The sequence below is a fragment of the Dromaius novaehollandiae genome, chromosome 5 (genome assembly GCF_036370855.1).
Source record: "Dromaius novaehollandiae isolate bDroNov1 chromosome 5, bDroNov1.hap1, whole genome shotgun sequence".
Classification (NCBI taxonomy): Eukaryota; Metazoa; Chordata; class Aves; order Casuariiformes; family Dromaiidae; genus Dromaius; species Dromaius novaehollandiae.
The window spans coordinates 64,086,762-64,113,790 of NC_088102.1; the positions used below are offsets into that span (position 1 = coordinate 64,086,762).

Here is a 27,029-nt window from a genome sequence, read left to right on the forward strand (position 1 = left end):
TCACCCACTAGAAAATGAAAAGATATATGAAACATATCGCAGATGCAAAGATATGAAATATGTTATCTGAATATCTGTTTAATTACGTTATTTGTAGGAAAGGGTATAGGGTATTCAACAAGTCAAAGGAAATGAAAGCTTAGTGAAAGACCTGATCCTTAGTGGAAAGCCACTATCTAGATGCTACACAGCTGGATTAGCTGTTTGTATGCTACACAGACTGAGATGGTCTGGAGGACTAGCAGAGTTGGTACAGAGAGAGACCTGCTTAGAAGCCATTGCTGAGGACCTCCCGCTTTGATAGCTAGCAAAGCCTTACAATTTCTGTGTGGACTGTGAGAGACAGTTAAGAGAGACACCCCGCAGTAGATCCTCTCGCTCTATTTTTGCCCTTTTCCATGAATGCCACAGAAATTCACGTTCACGGTTCCCAGCAAGCTCACTCTCATTTGCAAAGCAAATCTGCAGCAGCCTTGCTGTGGGGAGAGCAAGAATGTGTGCAGGTGAAGAATTTGCCTCTCCATCCTTACATACCTTCAATTAGACTTGTGTGAGGGAAGTACCCGAATGAACTGCTCACCAAAACAAGCTGCTCAAACAGCAGCAAGGCAATAGCCTTAGCCACATGCAAAAGCAGATGAGAAGTACTCACACATGGAGGAGATGTATCAGAACTGCAAGCTAATACTCTCACAAGGTAGCTCTGGTTTTGTCTAGTACACATACCATAGTTATCTTTTAGTATGTAATCTGTCAAACACATCTGAAATGACCTAATTTGAATTTTACACAGTACATTGTCATTATTCAGAAAACAAATCAGGAAAATTATTTTCACAGTAAAAGCACAGCAATATACAGCCAGGTGAAGGCTCAAATCAAAGCTCTGATCCTTACTCATCCTGTACTAATAATATGAAAGATTAAACTGCTGATAGCACTCAAATATAGCAATGTTTTATTTTCAGACCTAAAAGATGCGAGATTTCTTCACCATAAAAACTGCAAGTAGAACACTTGTGAATTATGAAGGTCCTTCCTTTTTAAACAAATTTAGAAAATGTAATCATCCTTCACAGGTGAGATATTCTGTTTATTCTATGGAGAATCATTTCAGTCTAAATTAAACTCTTCAAATGGTTTTGATGATTGCTGCAATAAGGACACAACAGGGAAAAGATCTGGAAAGAGAATAACATGTTAGATGAATGGTTGACAGAAATATTTCTAACCTACGAAAATCACTGAATTAAACTTTTTTTTAACCAAATATCAGTATTATTTTTTAAAACATAAAAAACATAATTTTTTTAAAACATAAAATACTGCTTATGTGTCGTCAGTGAAGATGCCAATCTGCACTCTTCTCTTTAATTATCTTCAACATGGATTGAGTGCTCTAAAGATAAATAAAAGATACAGGTCTTTTAACCTTTCAAAAAACACTAGTGATACAAAGACACCTTTCTAGGGACCAGACTGTCAGAAAACACTGCCAATCCACCATTTAAAAAATGAGGCCTTTTGGGGTACCTTGACCTTGAATAACCAAACACAGGAACAGAGTAAAAATGGCTTGTCCGCTAAAAATTTAAGGCATAAGTCCTACCACAAATTGCTTAGAATCTAAGTGATTCAGAATCTAAATTAGATTTTGATAAAACAAGTAGAGATAAAAAGCAAAGAAAGAGTTTAAAAGCAAAATGCTAATCTCTGACATTCTCTGTTTTTTCTGACTCTAACCTCAAACCTCACAAACAGAAAAGAACATAACCAAATAGATGCCCATCAAGAACCTGTGGAAAGGGTTGTTTCATATGTTCCCCTCTTCCAAGCTGTCTCCAAATGTGTACTTATTCAACAATATAATTAAGAACACTACTGCTAGCAGTGATGTAAAAATCTAATATAAAGTCACAGAACTGCACCATTGCTGAAAAGCAGGTACAAGATATCCCGCTATAGATTTGGGGGGGGGGGGGGGGGGGGGGAAGGGGTGGTAATATGACACAGCTGCCAGTTCAACTACTTAAATTATCTCAACAGCAAATATTTTTAAGAGATATCTCAGAAGAATAAAAGGGAATATTGAAATCCAGGTGAGTTAAAAACAGCTGTGTGGCCTCTTATAAGCTGCCTTTTTACCCTGTAACTTGCGCATCCCACTGTTAATACTTTCTTATTTCCAGGGAACACGCAATGATCCTTTACATATCGTTCAAGGTGAACTGCAGTAAAACTTTATTTGTCAAATGTACTTTGTAAGAATCATCTGTCTTTCCTAATGACATTTGCATTCTATGGCAATGCCCCCCCGGAGGCTTTCTTGTACCTACGGAGAAGGCAACAAATGGGCTGAAGGAGAGAGAGAAGACCAAGGCAGGCTCATTTCACCTCCCTGGATAATGTTCCCATGGAGACTCTTTACAAAAGACAATACAGCTCCAGGCTGCATCATTTGCACTACTTAGTCTCCTCTGTAATGAAGAAATCTCACTGAAGCCAGAATGTTCTCGCTAGCATAGTTGAAACAGCAGCACATTGACAAAGGTCAGATCCGGACACACAGGGTGTCTTCAAGGCAGTGCTCAGTCTGCTGCTGGTTCTGAGAACTTTGCCAGATGTGTGGACAAGATTTGTGGTTTATTGTACTGTGTGGTCCCTGTCCTCTTTATTCCAGTAGGATAAGGAAGAAGAGCCTAAGCAAGGTGATTTTCACAGCACTCCCCTCCCTGAGTTCCTCCTGCTGTTGATATCTATCAGACACACGGTATGAGCCAGCTGGCAGACTCAAAGAGGAAGAGCTGAACTGCAACTTAGGGTCAGACCCCTAAGGCAAGAGAAGGAACTGAGGATATACATCTGGGACACTGCTCTTGCTAGTTGGTCTGTTTGTACTACGGAGCTTCTGGAAGATAAGGAGTCCAACCCACATAAGAGTCACAGGTCTAAGGTTACCATTGTACATAATTAGGCAATAAGAAGCTTATTACTTGCCTGATTGAGTACCTCATAATTAACAGCTTGTTCCAAAGCCTGTTTAAGTCAATAGGAATCTTTCTATTGACTTCAAAGGAGCTTTTGATCAAGCCCTGCCTACTTAGTAGGATACCTCTCTCCCCATGTCATAACTCAGCAGTTGCCATCAGGAGGCACTCAAACTGACACTCTCACGGCTTAACCATGATGGTGCTGGTGGCTGACACTTTCACATAAGGACATTTAACCCCTTTCTGTAACTCTGTCTGACTGCTGATCTTCAGTACATAGATCATCTATTTGGTCAGAAGAGCAAGAATTCATTGACATGACTTGAAGAAAAGGGTAGTACTGAGAGTCCTCTTGCGTTAACTGGCTAAAGACTACGTCTAATTTCTGTTGATCTGTGCACATAAAGCAATATAACTTATTGTCACAGAATATGGAATGTACAAACAAAAGAAATGCAAGAATGACAAAGTTTCCTCTAACACACACAAAACATTATTTATATACTACCCTGATCACTAGACAGTATCGTGGCCATTTATAATGTTTTTATGATGTATTTCGACAATTACGTATTTTTTCTGCATACATATGAATTTTGAAAATGCATACTGTGTGGCCACACTGTAACTTATCACTGAAAGACATTGTGGAAATCCCCCTTATTACATGGATCATTGATCCAATGTGTAAATCCTTCTTAGCTTGCAAACCACTGACCAGATAAACCATAAGGGCTCCAAAGGGAAAGAGCCTTTCTGGTCTGTGGAGCAAATTCAGCAGTTGTGCATGTACTTCAAATCCACATGTGAAAACCTCTTTGAAATCAGGGTCCAGGTTTTGCCAATACTTATGCACATAACTTATAAGTCATCCCAACGCAAGTGTGATCTATTTATCAGGCACCCCTAGAAAAATGGCATTGTGCTATTCATGTTAAATATATGTTTACCTTCAGAATCAAGACCTATTACAAATGGAAGAATAATGTCTAGAAATAATTGGCCCTTTACACATTTCCCCTTAAAAAGAAATAAATATTACTGACATCATGCAATAAACAAAAATAATTGTAATTGTTGAATTAACAAGTGGGGAAAACTTGCATCTATATGGACTGACTTTTTAAACATGCAAACTTTAGATTTGCCTAACTTTCAAAACAGCTAATTGGATTTCCCCCCTACCTTCGATATTATTAAAAATCACAGATTTTAAGCCAATTCTGCCAAATTCACAGCTATGTTTCAGCAGCTGAATGCCTTTGAAAATGCATCTGCTAGCAATAGAGACAATACTCTTACAATAATATTTTGCCTTTTAAGCAGTTTGTTAGATAACCTATATTTTCCTTAATTTCAGATCTGAGGCAAATACAAATTCAGAAATACAAATGTTATTTTCTACAGTGCTGGCACACTGTTATTTTCCAGATCACCCTAACATGAGGTAACTATTATCGATTGTGAAAGCACAACAGGTGGGTCACACGAAAGGTCACATTAGTTTTGTTCACAGGGCCAAACAGAAGGTTTTCATTATCCTTAATAAAAACAGAAGCAAGTAATAAAATATATCATTGCAATAACATATCTCTCCATTCATATGCAATAACCTCGTACATTAGATCCTACAATTTCAAAATACTGCTGTTGGCTCCAGCAGCATGATTATTTTTGCGGTCGCTACTTATAAAAAATAATATTATAAATCATAGTTTGACTTGCAAATTTCCACACTGTTCTTTTGAGTTGCTTTTTGAAACGTTTTTCTGGACAAACCTCCTCAAAGCATGCATTCACTTCGAAATACTAAGCACTTTAAATGGTCAATAAGGCAGCAAAGATTTTTAGTAATTCCTGTCATTAGTGTAATAGCAAATCATGATGACCTAGTAGTAGTCAAGCATCTTGTTCAAACCCTGATGCTAAGCTAAAGTAGTGTCATAACTCAGACATGGTGTAAAAAAGTCAAAACATATTAAATCCTTTCACAATAGTCTTAAAGATGAACTGGTTGACTGCCTCGGTTCCCCCCATGACACACACAAATGCCTGTGCTTTTATCTGGACACTAGTGTGGACAACCAAGCTTTATGGTTTAGAGTAAATATAAAATATGCTTGCCTCTAGTTAGACTAGTATATTATTTTTGTCACCTAGAGTTCGCATAGGTATATCATCCAACTTAAATTAATTTGCATAGAAATGTGTTTAAGAAGGCTGATATTTAAAAGAAAACCATTCAGCTGGTTTTAACCATCCTCTCTGAAACAGATGTTAATATTTTCTCTTTTTTCCAGATAAATATATTCTTTCCTTAAATTGCACCTTTGTTTATTTCTAAATGATGCCTAAATATTTCCAGACTGAAGTACAAGTAGTGAACTTGTTCCTCCCCCTAGCCTTTTCTAGCTAGACTGTTCACCATCTTCTTTTTGCTGCTGTACTTCCTCACCTCAGGACCAGCATACCCAGATATTACATAGAAGTGAAACCAAAAAGTAAAAACCTAAAATAAATTTACATTTGCCTAAAGTGCTGTTTCCCAGTATAACATGTGTTATAGGCATCAGCGGTAACAGTACAATGCTTTTGCATTGATATTAGAGCAACAAAGAGAGGGTCTGCTCTTGAAAGCAATTTCTTGTTATCAGAAAGCAACATGTGTTTTTGGAAACAGCAAGCATATGGAACAATGTGCAGCTATCTGTGAATGCAAAATACCCTTGCTAGAATGACTTTTAAGTTTGGTTCCAAAAAACCTAGCTGCTTATCAGTCCGTCCCCTAACTGCGGAAAGCTCATCTTGGGGCATGTTGTGTCTGTGCAGTGACTTGCACTCTCACAGCGAGGCAGCAGCCGCCGAGACAACACCGCACTGTCCTACACCCACCCTCCTATGAGCTTTAGGACAGTGTGTCCCTTCTCAGAGCCACACCTGCTGGCATCTGTGACAGAATATATTGGCAGGTGCTTTTGAAGAGGTTTAAAATCTTTCTTCTGTCTTGACACTACTATGCTGCAACTAAACATTTGTTTGCAACTTACTTCTCCTCCTCTCACAGTTTGATGTGCTAATATCAAAAATCCTAAAACAGAAATGGGCAAGTATATTTCTGTGTGGCACAAGGCAAGGGTTAGGAAAATCTCAAGCATTTTAGGTCAGAGAAAAGTCTCCTCAATTACACTGGTACGGACATGTTGTGTGGCATTCTTTGGTTTACAGGGCACGTTCAAATCTTTATCTCTAAAGTGTTAGAGTGAAAGTAGTGGCATATAAATAACTGAGACATGAAAAAAACTGTCTTGAAAGCAGAGTTTGACCAAACAGAATATGCTTTTTTCTTTCTGCTTAGGCTAAAAATTCCAAAGAATTATTGGAATTATTCCAGGCAATTTAGATAGCCAAATTTGTATTTCACATTTTGCTTACATTTTTTGTGCACTGTACTAAACCAAATTTTCAAAAAGAAACTAAAAAAAAAAGTAATGACTCCTCTAATTGTCTCTGAACTTTAGAATAAATTAGCACTTTTTGACAAATTATCCAAAACCACAGTAAAAATAAAAAGGCTTTTTGCCTCCCATATTCCAGAGAAGCATAAAGCAAAATTAAAATAATTGAAAACACAATATGTAGCTGACAGTTTGTAAAGAAAGCCTAGTGTAAAAATAAAAACATTGGAGGAAAATTTTCTATGTCAATAACATGATTTATGTCATTTACAAAAGGTTAGTCTCATTTCTGGACAATCTTTTGAATGATTTACAATATTTACAATCCAGCTATTTCTACATATTTCAAGGTGTTGGCACAATAAATTGATTATTTAGTTTCTTCAGTGCTCATACCAAAGCATTACCTACATTACAGTAAAAATGTGCTGCCTATGTACAAATGGCTCACATTCAGGTAAAGGTTCATCTGCACTACAGACCGTCTGTCTGAGAATCTGTGAGTAATCATATTCTCTTATAAACCTAGGGTGAATTACAGATATCGATATGGCAAGATTGGCACTTACAGTAGCCATTTCTAAAACATAACTGGTGAAATATTTCAAACAGGAGCACCTAAAACAAGGATCCTAAATTCCTGTTTTAGGCACCAAACCAGCCATGGCCTGATTTTGCGAGGCGCTCAGGAAACATCTCTTCCTCACTGATTCCAGGGGAGTTTCAGGCAGGCACCTTTCAGAATGAGACCACCTCCACTTGGAAATCCCAGTGTGAATCCAAACTCGTAACTTTACGCATTTTTACTTCAAAAACATCATCCTCCCGTCAGCAGGAGCATTTCACTATCACTTCCCTATCCAGAACTAGCAGCATATGCTTGCTTTTTTTTCCTGAGAACTTCCCTGACCAATTCACATGAACTGTTTTCTGCCACCCATCCCAACTTTCCCCCTTTTCATACAGGAGTTTAAACACTGCTATAGTTAGCATGGTTCTGATATTAGTGCTAGCTGGGTTTTTTTGGCCCAGCTTTGCAACAACTTGTTGTCTAACAACAAACCTAGTATTTCCTTCATTATCACACACTGGCACTGCCCACTCATGAACGTATTTTAATGTATATGTATTATATACCGCTTTCTATGAAGACAGACACAACCCCCCCGCAAAAATATATGTTGCACTCGGTCCTTCTGTAGTATACAAGATACAGACTGCAGTGCTTTTGTATTGTTCGTATTTCCCTGTCCCACCATCAACTGAGAGCAGCAGACAGAATGGCTAGGTTTCCAAACTGGCTGTCTGGACTAAAACTTCAAAAAGGTTATGAAAATCGGCAAAAAAGATGATGTATTCTACATTCAAGAATTGCATAGCACATCTCTCAAATCTCTCTTCCTCCCTCTCATTTAAGGATTGCTTCCTAGTTCTCAGTTACATTTCTCCAAGAGCAGTGAAAGTGTATGCTAACACAAGGGCTTTGGCTAGAAGAGCCATCGCTGAATAATGAGACCAAATCAGAGATTTAGTCTTTGGATTTTACTCCTATATAATTAATCTGCAATTTCTATATATTTGATGATATTTATTTACTGTTAGTTAATTCAACGAATTCAGGTAACATACCCATTGACTTGAGGAAATTTCAGGCTTTGGTCAGTATAAGAAATCGTATTACATCCTGCAGATGATGAAAAAAGGAAGGAAAAACCTTTGTACCTACCAAATTGAGCTGTTGTAATCTCAAATCAGTTGTTCTGCACGTACGGATATAATGACAGGAAAAAAAGTAATTATAATTAGGTGTCTATTTTGATTTTTCTCTTCATAGTATCCGTACTGAATGTCATTTGATTTTAACAAACTATAAAGTCATTTCAGGCAGGCACTGTATATGCTTGCAGTTAGTTGTACACTTGGAGTCTCTAGCTTATTTCAATAAAATTTTCATATGCAAGCATTTAAACATTTTAAGACTTAAAACAAGGAGATCATTTCCATCTGTAAGACAATTAAGCTTCTTCAGTAGAACAACTGATGCTCTGAAATCTCAGGTTAAATAAATGGAATATTCCTATAAAGCAAAAATCCAGAACACGCACACAGAGTTCAGGGTAAGTCGAAGAGTTCAGCTTTGAGGGAGGTCTGTCTTGCAAGTAAGTTTTAAGTGTAGATTCCCATCATAGTATGTTCAGAGTATTACTGACAATTCACCACCGGAAAAATAAGTTAGAGGAAATTAACTCAATACTGATGGAACAGATTATAGTAATAAGTCCATCCACCTAAGGAACGTCTTCCCAGAAACAGTAGTAAAAGTTCAAATACCCCAATGAACATTTAGAAATATACTAAGCGGGGGGGAGGGTTTAAAAAAATATTTTGGAATTGTACTGATGATAAACATTTATATTTATCATAGAGTAGTCTAATAACTTCCACTTGTCACAGTAGCGCAAGTGGAACAAAGACATTTCCTTAACAATATAAAAACAGTATTCCATTTCACTGTAAATACAAATTACTTTTGATTGTGTATACATACAAAATCACTGCCATTTCTCATCCCTACCAGGCTTTCTGTTAGCTATGTAAAGTCAAGCAAAAACTCTCCAAGCTAGTAGTTCCAAAACCAGTACTGAAGCTTCATGAATTGTCCAAATCAGATTTAACAATTCTGTATCTCTACACGCTTCAAAGATCACAGACCAAACTATACTGTAGTAACCTGGGTTATATGTAATTAAACCTTCCTTATGTAGATCTGAAAATTAAAACAAAGATCACAGCATTTTCTTCATATCAGGACCAAATGTCAACAACACTATTCTGGAAGCATGCACTGCTCATGCAAAACTGTCCCAGAAACATAGGTTTAAAAGTTGCACAGTTTATCAAAAAATGTTAACACACCAAGATGTAAATTTATTTCCTCTGTCCACGCCCCATTTGCTTAAGTTAAATAATTTGCTTCTTTCTGTTTGCTTCTTCACCATATCTTGATCCATCCTTAAAATACACGTCGGATGGCTTCCTAATCCGTAAGAGGCTTCCAGGATAGTAATATTGTATTTCACAGTGCTGAAGCTGCATTTATAGAAAAGTAAAAGTATTTCTAGCCTAGTTTTGCTCCCATTGCGTCCTTTCAGTCTGGTATCACCTTCATCTGCTTCTCCAGACCAAGCAAATCACTTCTTAAATGCTACACCTCATTTTCTTTTTACAGGCAGTTTCCAAGAGGCACAGGCATTGGAATGAGCTGTAAAACTAAAAGGAAGATTCAGACTCAAAGCATGGCCACTGGATGTCCACTGTCTTTCGACCTCACAGCAACCTGAAAGACCAAATCTTTTTAAGCTACAAATACTGAGCAGAAAATTGCAACCAACCATTCTCAGCCTGCATCCTGTAAGGCTCTCATTACCAGAGGCAGGAGATTCTCCGACCAGTGCATTTGCTCCTCCACTTGTCTGGCCTAGTTTAACAAAGAAAGTGAGGCTGCCACAGACAGGTTCATGGCAAAGTGTTTCTTCTCAGTCCCTGACAGAACGCTGCCTATCTCTGTCAAAGAGGAAAAACAGTAAGACTAACCCTAACCTACTTTTACTCCACTACTTTTTCACACAGGCACCAATTAAAATATTGAATCCATGAGTTAAATAGCAGTTCTCTCATTCAACATTAATAACAATCCCCCCACCTCGCAGTGCCTAAAAGTTACAATGCATTGGCTCAAAAAAATTAGTTTTTAGTGCTAGCAAGCAAGTTAATTGCAGTAAAATGAACAATACTGAAATTGTTTGAAGATGGAATTAAATTTAATGAAATTCACAAACAACCCCTTTTAGAAAGTAACAACAGTTTTTTTGAACATTAAAGAGAAACTCATTATATCAAGACAACTGCAATGTGAAAGGCAACCCGACTTCAATCACTGCATATCTGCATGTTAATGAACTTGCTGTGTGCAGCAGGGACTGAACAGAGTAAGTAATGGGAAGACTGTCTTAAAGCATACAGTACACTTTTAAAAAAAAAACGCTACCTTTAATCAGTGAAACACCTTTTCATTCGTACCTTAATAGCAACTGAAATGATTTCAAACGTAACACAAAGGGAAGATGATACTTAGTAAAGGTTTCTTTAAGCCATAACATTTCTTGCACATTCTTTCAGCATTCACATGCTGTCAGCATCACTGTGGCAAAGACTTTCAAGTTTCAGCAGACAGATACCGCCTAGTACAAAGTCTTTGTCATAATAATTTCATTGCAGCCCCCTGATCAAACATCTAGACAAATCTGAGACTGAAAAGTGAGAGCTAACCAGTGACCTTTGATTAGAACCACAAGCACCAGTTTTAATAAAATGCCTCATTCATTGCTTTCCACTGCCAACAAGGAAGGTGTGTTTGAGCTTGAAAAATGTAGTCAATATACCATTTACACCCATATAATGATTCCTATTATTCACAGTTAGAATTTGTGACTGTAGCAAGTGAAACGCAGACATCTTAAAATAGCTAAACGAAAACACACTGACAACATTCTACCTTTAAAATATATTCAGGAGCCTGTCTCTGCCTTTCTGTTGCCTGCTGCTGGCTTTCATGTCTTGCTGATCGTATTGTAATAGCCCCCCCCACCCCCGGCTTCACTTACACAATGTTTGGTTTGTTACTATTTCTCAAAATCCATGACTGTTGGCAAAGTCCAGTTTTCAGAAGCCTTTGAATTTGTACTTCACTTAAGTAACAGTGCCCCATTCAAATACACATTTATAAAGCGGCCTTTTTATATGTCATACATGAATATTTATATATTAAATTTTGAAAATTCAACTCATTTTTGGAGCTGAATATCCTAGCATACTTTGAGAGAAGGTTGGAAAAAAGACTTTGCAGACTTGAGCAGTTGTTCAAAACACTTTTTTCTTAATAATATCGAAGTTGCTGGTCTCTGATACAGAGTTTCAAGGAAATACAATTAAAATCCATTTCACATATTTGTGCTTTAGCATATGAAGCAAGAGGACAGAAAGGCGGTCTTATCACATTTATTTCCCACTTGAAAAGAGAAAGTCTTAAGCAGGGTAATAAATATTCAAATGACTTTGCACCACTGAGCTACCATATCAAGCTAATGATCTGTAGTCTGGAGCTCTATAAAAAGAAAGCTTACTGCCTGCCGTCACCTAGAGGTGTTGCTGTAAACACTGTGGGGGGATATTCTCCTCTCAGTGTGTGTGCGCGTAACTACACTTAATGTTGTTTTCAAGACAGAATATATTGCTGAGTGGTAAAACAGAAAGACAGGATGAAACAAATGCAGAAGAAATCTAAGGACAAAATGAATTAAAAGAAAGTTTCTAGTAATTTAACTTGTTTCTTCACTGTGCTATGAAGAGGTGGGTTTGCATTTCAGGCCTCAGTTGCTGTAGCAGCAATGGCAAATAAGAGAGAGACAGCTGTTCAGTCATACATATGGTGGGAGCTTATGGCTAGTTAACTAAGAGCAAGATGGGTGAACTCCAGAGCTTGTCAGAGCCTGCTGTAATCTGGAATTCACTGTAACAGAACTACTGATGTTATAAAACGGTATGGCCCACTACATAAGAGAGCAGTCCCCTTCAGGCAGGAAGAAAACAGGAAAAAACAACAGATTTGTTATGAACAGTCTGCATCTTCACTAGAGCATGGATCAAGCAGGCATATGCTCCATCAGAAGCCATGGAGAAAAGGCAGCACTAAGTACAAAAAGAACTACTTCTAACTGCATATGTAATGGTATAGAAAGTCTTATCTTTATTACAAAATATTGCATAAGAAAAAGAAAGAGAGATGGTCTGCAATTTAAGCATAGGCCTGGAAATGAGCCATATCTTCGAAGTTCTAATTCTGGCTAGGACCCAAACCATCTTGAAACCTTCCTCCTTCAGTTTCCCAACTGGAAAAGTGAGAATAAACATACTTGCCTACAGTATTTCTCTCTCAAGAGTGGAGGATTCATTAAACCCAGTGCACTAGTAACTTGTCTATCTAGATGCTCCCATGTCCCTTATCATCTCCACACAAATTTAAAATACAAACAGCAGTAGCAGTCATGCATATGCTCTCGTACATGCACTCACTTTCTAACCAACCAGACAGTTTAGGCACGTTTGTGTAGACAGTTCAGAGCAAAACAGAGACCGAAAGAAAACTACACAGAAAAGGCATACAGAACCAAATGGAAAACTCCTCCAAGGTCCACATTTATTTTCTTCTGAGTCTCACTCTTAGGAAAGCGCTAGCCTTCTTCCAAATCTGAAGGAATGTGCCTGTCATAAGAAAATTCTCGGGAACCTCTCAGCAACCCAAGCAGGGCTAAAAAGGGAAGCTAACCTGAAACTGCATAGCGAAAGGAGGGAAACAAATTGCCTCTTTCCCAACCCAGTAACAGCAGCCAGGCATTTTTTGTTCTTACATATTGCGCAAGAACCACAGCTATCCCTGCTGGCCCAAAGGTGGGGGATAGCACCTTCTTGGTTACATGTATATAGCAAACAGTGCCTTGCCAGTTCTTTGGGGCTTTAGGTAAGTTGGAAGAGACAAAGTCCTATTCAGTTATAAGAATAGTAAATAAGTATTGTATATATTAAATACACTACTAAGATGATGAAGGGACTGCAGCCTCTCTCCTATGAGGAAAGGCTGAGAGAGCTAGGCCTGTTCAGCCTGGAGAAGAGACGGCTGAGGGGGGATCTTATCACTGCATATAAGTATCTGAAGGGAGGGTGTAAAAAGGATGGAGCCAGATTCGTTTCAGTGGTGCCCAGCAACCAGACGAGAGGCAACGGGCACAACCTGAATCACAGGCAGTTCTGTCTGAACGTGGGAAAACTTCTTTACTGTGAGGGTGACAGAGCACTGGAACAGGTTGCCCAGAGAGGTTGTGGAGTCTCCTTCCTTGGAGATATTCAAAAGCCATGTGGACACAATCTTGGGCAGCCTGCTCTAGGTGACTCTGCTTCAGCAGGGGGGTTGGACTAGATGATCTCCAAAGGTCCCTTCCAACCTCAACCATTCTGTGATTCTATGATTCTTATAATATATATAATATAATAATACATAATATAATTATATAATTCTAATGTAATGATTATATATTATATATTGTATTATATTATTAATAAATTATTAACTTTTGCAGTCTCATTCCAGAACTTGCCTACAGTATTCTCAGTGTCTCTGGCATCTCCGAAATAGGAACCCTTAAGTGGCCGTTTTCCACTGCCTTTTCATTTCTAGCAGTCAAGTCTGAAATAGTAGTCAGAAAGGAAAAGAGTCCAGACTCTGTGAGTGCAAATGAGATACTCAGTAAGAATGAGGAGCTAAGACAGCTAAGACTTCTTTAGCATCTACCTAGTCACTCTGACAAATAAAAGAAAGAGGAAAATGGAAAAAAGGACCCTTATTGTGTTTCATTTGAAGGACAAAAAAATCGCTCCCCATTATCATTTTAATTGTAAGTCATAAGGTTTTTCAGTCTTCCACAGGATTCCTTCTGAACTGCCCAAGCACACATAAATCTAGCTAATGCATGCAAACATTCTGCAACTAAAGAATCAAGCTCCTGATTTTGATTCTGTTTGCCCAAAGGCCTGAACAACCCCTGAAAATATAATACAGTTTTAACATCCTTATCCATTATGTATTTACCCAAACAAAACTGAATGGCTGAGAGAAGAAACCTTACCACCTTCCACTGATGTTTTCCTTATGGTATTTATACATTTTAAACACACAAGAAGAGACAAAGACAACTTCTCAGAGGTGCTTAAGTATTGTGGAGTCTAACAAAAGCCAAGAAAATCTCGAGTTATCTATCTGAAGCTGCAGAAGGATACTGTCTGTATGTGTACACACATGAACACCTTCCATTAATGATTTGGTACTTCTCATTTTCATTCTACAACAGAAAAAGCTAGTGACAGACTGACCTGTCAGAAGTTTAGATTTCCTAGTTTTTATTACATAAGATCTGTGCAATAATGTTGTTTAAACATATTTGAGGTATAGAAAAATATAATTAGTCTTTGTTTCTTCTAGATAATTAAAAATGTGCTTAGTGTTTATTTATATGTTTAGACATTTGTTCAACTTTGCACTTGTAGCCAACTAAATATAACTGCTGCTATACTACTATGTAATATTATTGCTTGTTTCTTTTCTGCAACCACTTGGCCTTTACATGAATGTTGCCACCAAAATGGAGCAAACCAGACTGTTAAGCATTAGCCCTAAGTTAAGTGGTAACACGATCTATTTAGTGGCACACTTACCAAGTCAGCTCTACTGCTGTTTATTTAAATAGAAATTGAAATATTAGCTGCTCAACAAACACCAGGCGCTCTATGCAGAAAATTGAAAGGATTCTAGACCCTCCTATAATGAGAGAACTTTTGACAAGTCCTCCTTAAACAGTTTCCTATTCTGAAATACAGTAACGTCTCTAATACTCAAGAAAAAAAAAATGTAACTAAGCAACAATATGAACACAAGAAAGATAAATGTACCCAGAATGGACACACTGCAGATATACTGGTAAGTATCATTACCTGAATTTAACACAAAGTCCTTAGGCTCTGTGATTATAGGATAAATGAAAGGATACTCTGTGCAAAATAATAAAAAAGTCAAGTGGGTTCCTTAAAGTACACACAGCTTGCTAAAAATTTGTTTCAAAACTCAGCTTTACCTGGCACCTTTTTATTTATAGTATACTAAAGGAAGAAAAACCTACCTATAATCTCACACTCTTGATGGCATTAGAACTATTGATCAACAAATGCTCTAGATATACGAGCTAATCAGATCATCATGTACCTTCGTAAGCACTTTAAAAGTTCTTTGCGAGATCCAGATCTACTACCCACACTTTTCTTTCTTTTTATATATTTTAAATGCTGTGACTTGAGATTATAGAGCTAAAGGATGATTTTGCATTCCACTGTTGCCACCTGTCAGTGAGTATTTCCTAAGGGTAGTGCCACTATTCCCAGAGCTTCACACATCTGTATAAAGGGTTGCATTTTCATTCCAAACTGGCTACCTCTGAACATTCAGCCATAAAGATTTTGATTTGCTGATAGCTGTTTTGCAATGCAGGAAAGCCAAAGGAGAAGTCAAGCAATGTTATCTAAACAAACTAAAATTGTTATGCCTGATCAAAGCAACCATACAGCTAGTTTTGGTCAATTAGTATAGTAAAAATAGCATATTCTATTGCTACATAAACTTCAAGATTGACCCTGCAAGCTTTTAGTCAACAGAGCAGCCCCAAAACAAGACAAAGATCTGTTTACCTGAGCAAGGACTTCAGAATCATACTGCTTATTCCTGGCCATATCAAAAAACACCACCACAAAGAGTTACATTCTTTCTGCAACTTTTTCATGCCTGAAAGTGATTATTGAATATATAGCACAATCATTTAAAAACATATCCTAAGTGCTTATTTTCACATAAGTGTAAATTTTTTATTTCTTGCTGAAAAAAAATCCATTATACATGGTTCAAATGTTAGCATCAGTGATCTTAAAGTAGTTATTTCATTCTTATTCTCAATTTCTCAATAAGCAGAATTATGTGAGTGTCTTATTTATGACTAAACAGTGCTGTTCAACTTCTTACTATTTTTTACTGGAAAAGTATTACTCTATTGTACACATTTTCATTTTTAATAGATGATTCACTTGCTTGATACTAAATGGAACAAATGTCTTAGTAACGTAATCAAAAATATGCAGACATGTGTTTCCAAAATTAATTTTGATATTTCCTGTCACTGAACTTGCCTCATCAGAGCATAATAGTAATTTTATAGTTGTAGCAACGCTGATTTCACCACATAAGAATCTACAGGAACATTTGAAGTCGCACATGTTCAAGAATTTTTTTTTTTTCTGTCCAGAGCAGCTACACAGCCAGTTTGCTTCAAATTCCTCTCATCTTCCCTTTAAGTCAGGCAGCAACTGGATTCCAAATTTCCAAAGAACAACAGTCTAAATCACAATCTAGATGTACTTACAGTTTCTCTCTTCATTCTCTCTTACGAAAAGCAGTAAGTTTCAGAAATCACTCCTATGCTTTTTCTTGCCAGTTAAATCACTTTCTCACTATTTAAAATATGTATCTTGATCCTTTTAAGTAATTAGGCAATCCGTAAAAAAAGAATGTGGGCTATTATATTTATCGTTCAAGGCTTAATTTATACTAGTCACTGCAGGGGTATACCGAACACTTATTTTATAAAAGTCCTTTTCCTCCTGTTTCACAAAACATGTTTCAGAAAATAATCAGTTGTGCAAAAAAGTTAACATATGGCAGTATTTTTGGAACTGCTGTAGATTTAGAGGCAATAAAATCACATTGGACAAGAAAGAACAAATAGGCCAAACCAAATAATTATTCTTGCAGCTTTCTTTAACCACTAACTCCATTTTATATGCAGTTTCCGATCTCTCATATTAAATCTGATCATATATATTTAATTCCATTCTTAAAAATTTCAGTAGACAACTTCAGTGCTAACCTACAACTGCCCTGTCAGAAAATCTTTGATGTCACAGCATAATAGCTCCTGAAAGAACAGCACTAATACTTAATGTAACATGAAACCAGGGCCCTGCAGTGGGGCTGTCTGCTGTCAGGAACAAACAGTTTCACTGCTGTTCCCCAGAAGTGACAAGATTGAGAACTAACAGGGCAGCACCTTCTCAGTGCTACAGACCTGTGCACCAGAGTCACTGGCAAATCCAATTTCATCATTTAAATATACCACCACTATTTAAAAAGAAAATAAAAATGCCCAGCATTACAGCCATAGCTCATCTGAGATGCTCTCTTCATCTGCTGTAAATACATTCTGATAGAAACACGAATTGTTCTTAAGCTGCAAATAATAAAACAGGAATCAGTAGTTATGTGGAATTTCCTTAAATTTCCTGTTTTTAAATAAAGATGCTGGTATTGCCCAGTGCATTCAAAATCCTTTTCCAGAATTTATAATTTGTCTTGCTATGAACTTTGAATGTCTTCTATTTTGAGTTGAAATTTTAAGATTAAAAGTATCACTAGATAGTCTTCAATAAAAAACATTGATATTTTTCTCAATTACTAACATGGATGACTATGGGCCCAGCTGTGACCTTATTATCAGATGTTTACTAACAAAAGCCATTGTATCTGTTAGAATGCGCTGGCAGATCAGATTCTAAAATCTCACATGGACCCTATTCTGAATGGGACCAAATATCCTTTTCAAAGTGCTCCTTACAGTGGAACTAAAGCTTCTTACAGGAGATATATGATACTTTCAGAATCAGGCCCCATATGTCTGTGTTTTGAGCCCCATTTCTTGACCTCTTTTAAAACGTTTTTAAGTTTCCCATGTTACATTGCTTTAAGTCAAAATATATCATTACAAATGAGAGCAGCAAGCTCCCAAGGAAATCAGCTCCATTGCTGGATTTATTTTGTGTCTTGGAAAGCTGACTAGTCTATTTTATAAACTAGCAATAGCTGTATTTTCAAAGTTTATAAAACCTGGCCTCTGGCTAACTTGTAAACATAGGATATATTATCCTTTTGTTTGCAAAGCTTAATCCTACAACTGTCAAGCTGAATAAACCTTTAGAATAATAGTAAAAATACAAAAACCACTTGTCATTAGCAGAAAACTGAACTCAGATTGAGATTAAAAAAAAAATCAGTGGCACAGTCTTTATGTATTTTGCTCGTAAACATGTAACTATGCACACGTTTATCATACAAATTTCTCAAAAGCATTCTTGGGCCATCTGATTTTAAGAGACATGAAGTGATAAGTGCTTTTGAAAAGTATCTGTGCTTCACCATCCTCTCTCAATGAATCTTTGACAGTTGGCAAAAATAATCTGTAATGCTTTAAATTGTGTAGGATCTTGTTGACACTGAATCAGAAATGAGATTCTTCCTTTGGATTCAGAGCACGCACCCACACAACAGCATTAAAAACTATCTGCTCATATATTTGCAACTCTTATTATTTATTCCTAGAACACACTTAAAACTGATACCCACAGTACAAACACTCAGTCAGAGACAGTCTTTACCTTCGAGTCTAAGTAGATCAGACAGGAGAGGAAAGGAGGATACTGTCAGTAAAGTAATGTGTTTGTAATCGCAATCCGTGGCAATGACAAAACAAATGTTAATGCCAAGTTCTCCTGTCTTCCAGTTCAGCGGCACCCGCGCTAGCGCCCACGGCTGCCAGAGCTACACGAGGCGGGTGTATTGTTCCACCCCTCAGGAATTCACCTAGAGCTGTTTCAGACATACCTGCCCTCTGCTCTCTGTTAGAACGTACTGTCCCTCCACTTACACATTGTATGGTTTGAGCTGCGGGTTGATCTAACTCACTTTGCTACAGTGATACTAACTGGAAGCTTTCACACAGCCAGGTACTGCACCCCAGCTGAGAGGCAGGAAAGAGGAGCTAAACAAATGATTTCTTCTGTCCCTCCAGCTAGACATGCAACAGCTTGCCTGTCTACGCTCTAATCTAAGCTATATATGCTTTACCTCAACTATTTTAAAGATGGTGCTTAAAAAGAAAGACAAACAGTCAAGATTTAGGACAACACGTAACGGTACCCATATTCCATCTCTGTGGGAGCAAGGAAAAGCTCTGAGACAACAAAATTCTCTTTCCTCACTGATCAGACAAGACCAAAGTTTGTTCCTGTTCAGGAAAAACTGCATCCATTATTTTTGCCTGAGATGTCTACAATTTTCTTGAGTTTCTTTTTTTAAATTCAGTTTGTTCATTTGATCCTTTTTGATACTTGGTCATGAATTTAGAGAGAATGATGTACATATGTAGGTGAAAATTTAAAAATATAATTGGGAATAATCATACAATATCAGAAAAAGATTCTCTGGCTTCTATGACTTTAGCAACATTAAGGTAGCAGCAAGGTCATACTGTGTAGTAGAACAGGTGAGAGGAGGAAGAAAACAACTCAGAACTGTTACCCTAGGTGGCCAAGACATTTTGAGAGGAGAGCAAATATCTGACTGAACTGTCTAGAGATCACAGTTCAGAGAAAGCCCACTGCTAATTACTGGCTGAAGAACACTCCTTTGGAATGAGAAAAAAGCTAGTAGAAAGCAAAGAGAACTTGGAAACAGAAAAAGTCATTATAAAAAAACCTAATTTATCTTCAGAATTTGATATACTAATTATAGTTCGGCATTTTAATGTCTGCAGATAAATAACAGTTCTAAACAAGGGAAGAAATAAACTCTGGGTCAAACACTAGAGTCTCAGTCAAAAATCTTAGCATTTTCATATTAAACAGAAGTTGATTATAAAAAATATACTTATGTAACATCAGTAATTATGCAAAATGAGATACTCACTCCAGAGATTATCCATAACTTTCTAGACAAAACAAGCCCCAAAAGTTTTTAATACTGACCATGTCGAAGGCTGACCATCAAACAAAAGACCAGGTCAGTGAGGAAATGCATAAACCAAAAAACCAAATAAAACATCATTAGTGAATAAGGATTCAGTCCCCCAAAGTGCTGAGCATGTTGGCTCCAATCCAGCAAAGTACTTAACTACATGCTGAATTTTAAGCACATACATAGTCTCATTCCCACTAAGATTATTCACGGGCTTTAAAGCTCAGCATGCGCTTACATAGTCTGTTGAACCAGGACCAGGGCACTTGGTATCTTGCAGGACTAAACCCTGAGTGTTATCAGCTGGACTTAAAAGAGCTCAAGCAAGCAAATTTTCTACCTGCCTTAGTCAATAACTCTGACTTTCCTTCTGAAGACTTGAACCATTCAGAGATTATGAGCTCAGATTACCCTTCTTCCACAACTACGAGTAGAAGAATGTGGAAGCTCAGCAGCCATTCCTATGCTCCATTATAGCATTTACTTTTGATTTTTGGAGGATCAAATATATATGTGTGTGTGTGTGTGTGTGTGTGTGTGTGTGTGTATATAAAAAAACATACTCCCAATGATTTCCCCTTTTAGGCTTACAAAAGGGCCATGGACCAAAGCCCATTGGCTCCTCTGCCTGAGAAGAAGCACAAAACTGAGCATGTGTGCCTGAATTTAATTGTAAGAATCATCATTGCATTAATTATTGTGAATAAATGCCAATTATCCAATTCATCATTGATATTTATTTTAATACAACAATTGTGATAAGAGTCAAACTGTTCTTCACACATTTGATTATATTTGTTATAGCTCCAGAACTGGAGAACAGGCAGCCCATGGACGTCACTGACCTCTGGCAAATGAGAATTTTCTACCCAGCGACTGTATTTACCACAGTTCTGCTATTCACCACGAGGGGACTGAGGCCTGAGCGTGACCTATGGAAAATGGCTTTGTCACCTAGTGTGCTTTCAGATGAGAGACAGCACAAGAGCAAAATGCAAATAAAAATTAATTTCTCACATCACACAAATAATAACTGATCTTAAAACATCCTTTTATTTGTGTGCAAAAGGGGTTGTTTCATGTTTTGCCCCTTTTCTTTAATTGCATGGACTTCTTCATTGCAAAAAATGGTATATCAAACATTTTTAAACACAAAGGCATTTTATTAAAATCTGATTTTTTTAAAAGCTTACTAAGATACCGACACATCATCAAGCAAGAATTTGCACATAGAAACCAGAAGAGGATGGAAAGAACCCCATGCTCCATCATGTCTGAAAGAAGGTTAGAAACAAATTGCAAAAGGTTTTTATTTTGTGTAATAGTTGCCATGCCTCATTTGGACAACTATACTACATTGTGGCATAGAAATAAATTAACAAACATGCACAGCCAGTAATGGAGTGACCCTAAAATCATCAGACAGTCAAGAATGCCATGATCTGGCAGCTTTAACTGGAGAGAACGTTATTCTTGGGAAGCCGGGACTACAGCATTCACCAAGAAAAAGAGCTGACATGCATCATGGCATATTTTTATATGCTCAAGAATTCCAATCAAACCATAGCAACAGATGATCGTACTAACCCTAGACACTCTTATGAGAGATATGGAGGACCTATGGGTCTTTCCCTGGAAGTTCAGTAGTTCAACGCCTCTCAAGATGAAGCTTCATATTTAGTATAGCTGTAGACTGGTTCCCTATTTGTTATCTGTACAACACAACAAGCAGGCCAGCCTGGATCCGTTACTAAGTGTGGTGCAGTGGCTCCAGCCCAGCCTACTACGCACAACCGAAAGACTGCAGGCCAAGACTTAGTTCTTCTAAAGGAATTGTCTATCACTGGAAGTCCAAAAAACCTCTCACTGAAAGCATGTTACAGATACAAGAGCTGCACAACCTTCCAGGAAGCTGAGAATATATGAAAATTATCTTTCCATTTTACATATCACGATATTCTCAACTCTGGAGATTATACATCCCAGTTATCAACAGCTGTTCAGTCTTTACTCCCACTCTAAGCTCAGTTAATATCCCATTTGATTGTGAGTGACAGTAATGATGATTTTGGTATCTTCTCAGTTTCGTGGAAAGTGGAAGGGTGTAGGTGAAGCAGGAGAATGAAGTCATTAAATATGACTTGAAAGGCTGTATCCACTAATATTGATCTGACCCCACATATCCTAGTTTTCTTTGCTTCTTATCCTATCCCCTTCCTTTGTTTCGTCCCTCTCATTTCCTCTCATTCCAGTATTCTCCCTCCCTTCCTCTCCACAGAAACTGACTACTCCAGGCTCTAAAGCACCTATTTCATTTCCGCTTTGCTTTTAGATAGTCTCAAACCTTCACTGATAACAAGATCAAAAAGCTACCATTCTTCTGCTCACAGCTATTTAAAAAACATAAAATACAATTTTGTTTCACATCAGCTTAAACATTCAGACCACAAATTGGTGTGTAAATGTTTTGGGATTGTTAATTTACACTAATAATTTAGAATCTGGAGAGTCTTTCAATAGTACTTATTAGATCAATTGTTAGAAGGATCAGTAAAACACAAAAACTTTTAAGATATTCATGCTAATTATTCACAGGCACTGCATATAAATAATAAAACATTTATGCACACACACAAGACTGACAAAAATATACAAAAAAAAATCACTGAATTGATTCATTCAAACCTTCTCTTGAAGCCTACCTTTTCTCAGAGAGCAAAGGCAAATAACTTCTGTCTCAAAGTATTTGTTGTGAACAACTTCATTATGAGCAACAGAAGAGGAATATGGAACTCAGTCTTGAGTATAATGAGCACTAAAGGGGACTATTTTGACCACTGCATACTATCTTCTTAGAAAGTCAGCATTATAGCCGCTATATGGAAAACTTTTAATAATTTAAATGTATCAAGCTATGATCAGATAATATTTGACCGCAGAAATTCCCTACGCATGTTTGATAGCAGTAAGAGCATTAAAGTCACTATTCAGTCCAACACATTCACTCTTCCCTCCCATCTTTGTCCTTTCATATCCCTTCCCCTCCTCTTCCTCTCCCTTTGTTTTTTCTTCCCTTCTCTTCTCCCACACACTTGCAAGAAGGCCCAATTCAGCAGTGTGGCATCAGCAGAGACCAGCAACAGCTGCTGCTCCAGCTACAACAGTGAGTGGATTTCAAAAAAAAAAAAAAAAAAAAAGAAAGAAAGAAAGAAAAATCAAGGGACAGCTTTAAAATTAGGGAGAGCTGTTTAAATTGAATATGTAATAACTCTGCTGAGGATTTGGACTTTAGCTACACTCAATAGGGGTGCTTCATTACCTACTTGTGGGAATGCCACTTGTATGTGATGAGGTCACAGCCTCCTGGCGATAAATTCCATATCTGCTGTTTAGCCCGGTCAGCTGAAAACAAACTAGCAGATGCTGTGCTGATTTGCATGTAGTTGCTATCGATACTAAAGAGACAATATGTGAAAGACAGGAAGTATCATGTGGGAGCCACACTTAGACAGCATGAGGGGAAACAAGCGTTCACCTTCTTTATCTAATCATCCCACACTGAATTACTGAAATAGAAAGTTTTCCACAAGAGGAATGCAGTAAGCAAATATAATTTGGGGCTGGATTTGTCCCTTACTGTTTAATTTGTTATCCTAGTCATTTCTATACAACTTTTACTAAAAAAATCCATCAGAAGTTGGTTCAGCAACCATTTATGCCTTGAAGTTTACACTTCTGTAAGAGATCACACTCACTCACAATTCAACTAAAAAATTCCTTCCTGCTCCCTCTGCTTCGGTCATGTTATGCAATATACTCAGAATCACAAAAACCTGAATTCAACCTGTCCAAGGGCAGACTTCATAAACTGAAACTCCAGCTAACCCTCAGTAATTACTTCTTGGGTGTCTCAGTTGCCTTCTCTCACCTATTTTTTCTCTTTCCCCGAAAAGACTACATACAAAGCTCAGAGGATTCAAAGCCCTTCACTCTCATGGCATCATCTTGACTTCAGCTCTGTAATTTGATCCCACTCCTATCGCAGTGTGTTATGCAATGGTGTTTTCAAAGGAATTGTTAGTGGACACACCCACTCACCTCATAAAACACATGACAGCATATCTTGACTAACATCACTAATTAGAGTTTTTGTTACATTCTTAAAGTAAACATCATAGATTGAATTGTTATTGTTTAGTGGCAGTGAAGACTGAAATAATAAAGAGAGTTTCCGAAGGAGAGGAAGGAGGAGGAGAAGGAGAAGGAGGGAAAAAAAACTTCCCTGGCCTTTTACCAAAGGTTATGTGAAGATCTGCAAAGCAGGGAACAGATGCCCACTTAACTTCTTGAATACTCTGTAGGTCCCTTGAAGTCTAGGCTGAGCTGTGTGGGTCAGCATAGAGACACACTTGGGCTGACCTTGCAGTGTCTATGCAAGTTCGTACACAGAGGCAGCGAAAGGGTCAAAAGGCACAGAGAAGCAGCAAAGGGTCAAAGGTTAGATTGTTGGGTCTAATGGGGGCTGCTTGAAACCTGCCACCCCCCAGGAACATCCTATATATGGTGAAGAAGCCCAGAGGCATAACACATAAGCTAACATAGCCCCAACCTCCGTAAGCCATTCTTGAAGAATATGGGAGTCTGTGATTTATTTACCTGCAGTGGCAATATAGCTTTGAAGTAGAAAGGTTAACAGAGTCTGCTCTCCAAGTGCAGAGTAGCCAGAACTCATAATGGCCAACATTAATAAGTTCTTCTGCCTTAAGGCAGTGAAGTGATTGCCTTGCTGAGTACTTTAAATCTAGGCAGATATTCTAACATGGGAACGTTCCTTTTTCTCAGGTAGGTATGCTGACAAATTTGTAACTTGGGATACTCTAACAGTGACCAAAATACATAAATGACACTATTAACAGGAATACCAATGATCTACTGTACTACTGCAATACAGAACTGATAATGAGTTATGTTTTATCTTACTCCTTTTTCCAGAACATTATTTGGTAATACCTTTCTTCCTTGATCTCTCCTCCCTGTTTCACACATTTTTCCATCTCATTACACTTCCCTAAACTTACTGCTAATAACCTGCATAGCCCTTACCCATCTCAATCCCAGTTAACCACCCTTTAAGCCTGTGATATCAAGATGAATAGCTGATCATATCTAACTCATTTTGAAATAAATGAAAATATTCCATTGTTACTTTAAAAGACAAATGCCACTGGTGCAATAATTTCCACCATAGACTCATGGTGGAAAGAACACATAGTGTAATTGGAAATAGAGTCTACAGAAGGCTACCAGGCACTGCAGTAACTAGCAATTACACTGGTGACACCACACTTAAAGCTACTACAGATTTGCTATTTGCTGGTATAACTAAAAGTGCAATTAGAATCCTCCTTTCTTTTCTTTCTCATTCCCCTTTTCACACTGATACCCTGCAAAGGGGTGCATGTATGTATGCACATGCACTTAGGCATGCAAGCATGTAGATACAAAGTGATGAAAAGAAACCAGGGACATGCTATCTTTCAAGCCTCTCTACCTGAAACACAAACACACACTTTCCCCCAATAGAAAAAAAAAGTAGGGCCCCATACCATAAAAATATACTAGTGGCCACATTATCATTTTTGACCAAATACTTCTATATCAAATTACAAATTATAGATACATTTTCCATTGGAGACCGAAGATCCCATTTTACAACTGAATGCACATACCAACATTAGTCAAAATGATACTTCCAGACAAATACATGGTTGAATTCAAAACACCCAACTCTGTCGAAGTATGAAAGGGTTTTCCTAGAATCCATCTTTGAACTTCTGGGCAAGTTATGAAAACAGGCATCTATAACAGAATGTGAGTTTACTAAAAATAAATTGAAACATGTCTGTTTATGTACATAAAAATTTGACATGAGCACATCTACACTTACTTGAACTAAAGTTAAATAAAGTATGTTCTTACTGTAGTGGCCTGTGTGAGTCCCTCAGCAGTGGACTGGTGACATGAAAAGTTCTGTAGAAAGATAATCTGTCTCAGCAGACCAGAGTGACTGAAAGAAAAAGGGAATATGCATAGCCACAGCCTACACAGATACAGCAAGCCAACAGCCAGAACCCCACAGAGTGCATATACTATACCAGAAGACCCACTGGAAGAGTAGATATGGGGAGAGAGATGATCTAGTACACAGTTTACATGAGATGAAGTCCAGTAACTTTCATCCTAAAGCCATAAGCAACATCATGTAGATGAACCTGATTTCTGCTGTAACTGAAATCAAAGCAAGTTATTTTCTACATTGAATTCAATGCAAACAGGGCCTTCACAGGCAACCCAAATCCTAGCACAGTCACAGAAAGGCCTTTCCACTGAATCCAGCACGAACTGGATTGAGTCCTAAGGAACACATTTGCAGCAAGAGTAAAATGCCACCCTACCACTTAAGTAAATGGAGTTACTCTGGCTTATGCCAGCTGAGGATTTGTCCCCATGTGTCTAAAATGTTCCTCTAAAATAGTTCAAAATTCAAATACTGAATAAATAAAATCCTTCAAAATGTTCACTCCAGTAATAATCAGTCAGTCAGGTGTATGAAACATCTCTTACCTGGAAAGTTCCTAAAATGTAATTCATCATTTTGTTCCACATATTACTTCAATAGCTAGATTTGGTATTTCTGAGGTAAAATGCAGCAAGTGTCCTTAGGATACTACTCTACCGCATTTAGGAGAGGAAATGAGGATTAACTGAGCCAGTTAAAACTATAAGAGGAATGTAGATGGGCAACTACATCCTATCTTAGCTGGAATTAGGCCATGACACTGAGGTTAACCCCCCCTACTTGTGCAAAAATACCATGGGTTTTTACTAACCACAAATGGTCAGGATCTGTTTAGCAAGCTCATCCACAACAATAATACAGATGTAAAAAGCATACAGAACATCCTCTGAAAGTGTGATATTCTCGAAGTACTCACATACTCATAAACCAATTGTAATTTGTAACTGATAAAAGTGAAGCGAGATTTATGAGATTACCATAACACTATACTCTGTTTAAATATGAAGACT

The 27,029-nt window shown here is 37.6% G+C and overlaps 1 protein-coding gene across 16 annotated transcripts in view; it reads right to left on the reverse strand.

The window, feature by feature from the left end:
• SOX6 (SRY-box transcription factor 6) overlaps positions 1-27,029 on the reverse strand; it is a 386,297-nt gene that overhangs the window by 346,761 nt on the left and 12,507 nt on the right. The window contains exon 1 of one of the 16 annotated variants that reach the window (XM_064513074.1): positions 25,920-25,938. The exons of the other annotated variants lie outside the window; for them this stretch is intronic. The gene's annotated coding sequence lies outside the window, so the exon portion shown is untranslated. Of the gene's footprint in view, positions 1-25,919; positions 25,939-27,029 lie in introns of those variants that run through there. 16 annotated transcript variants of the gene reach the window in all.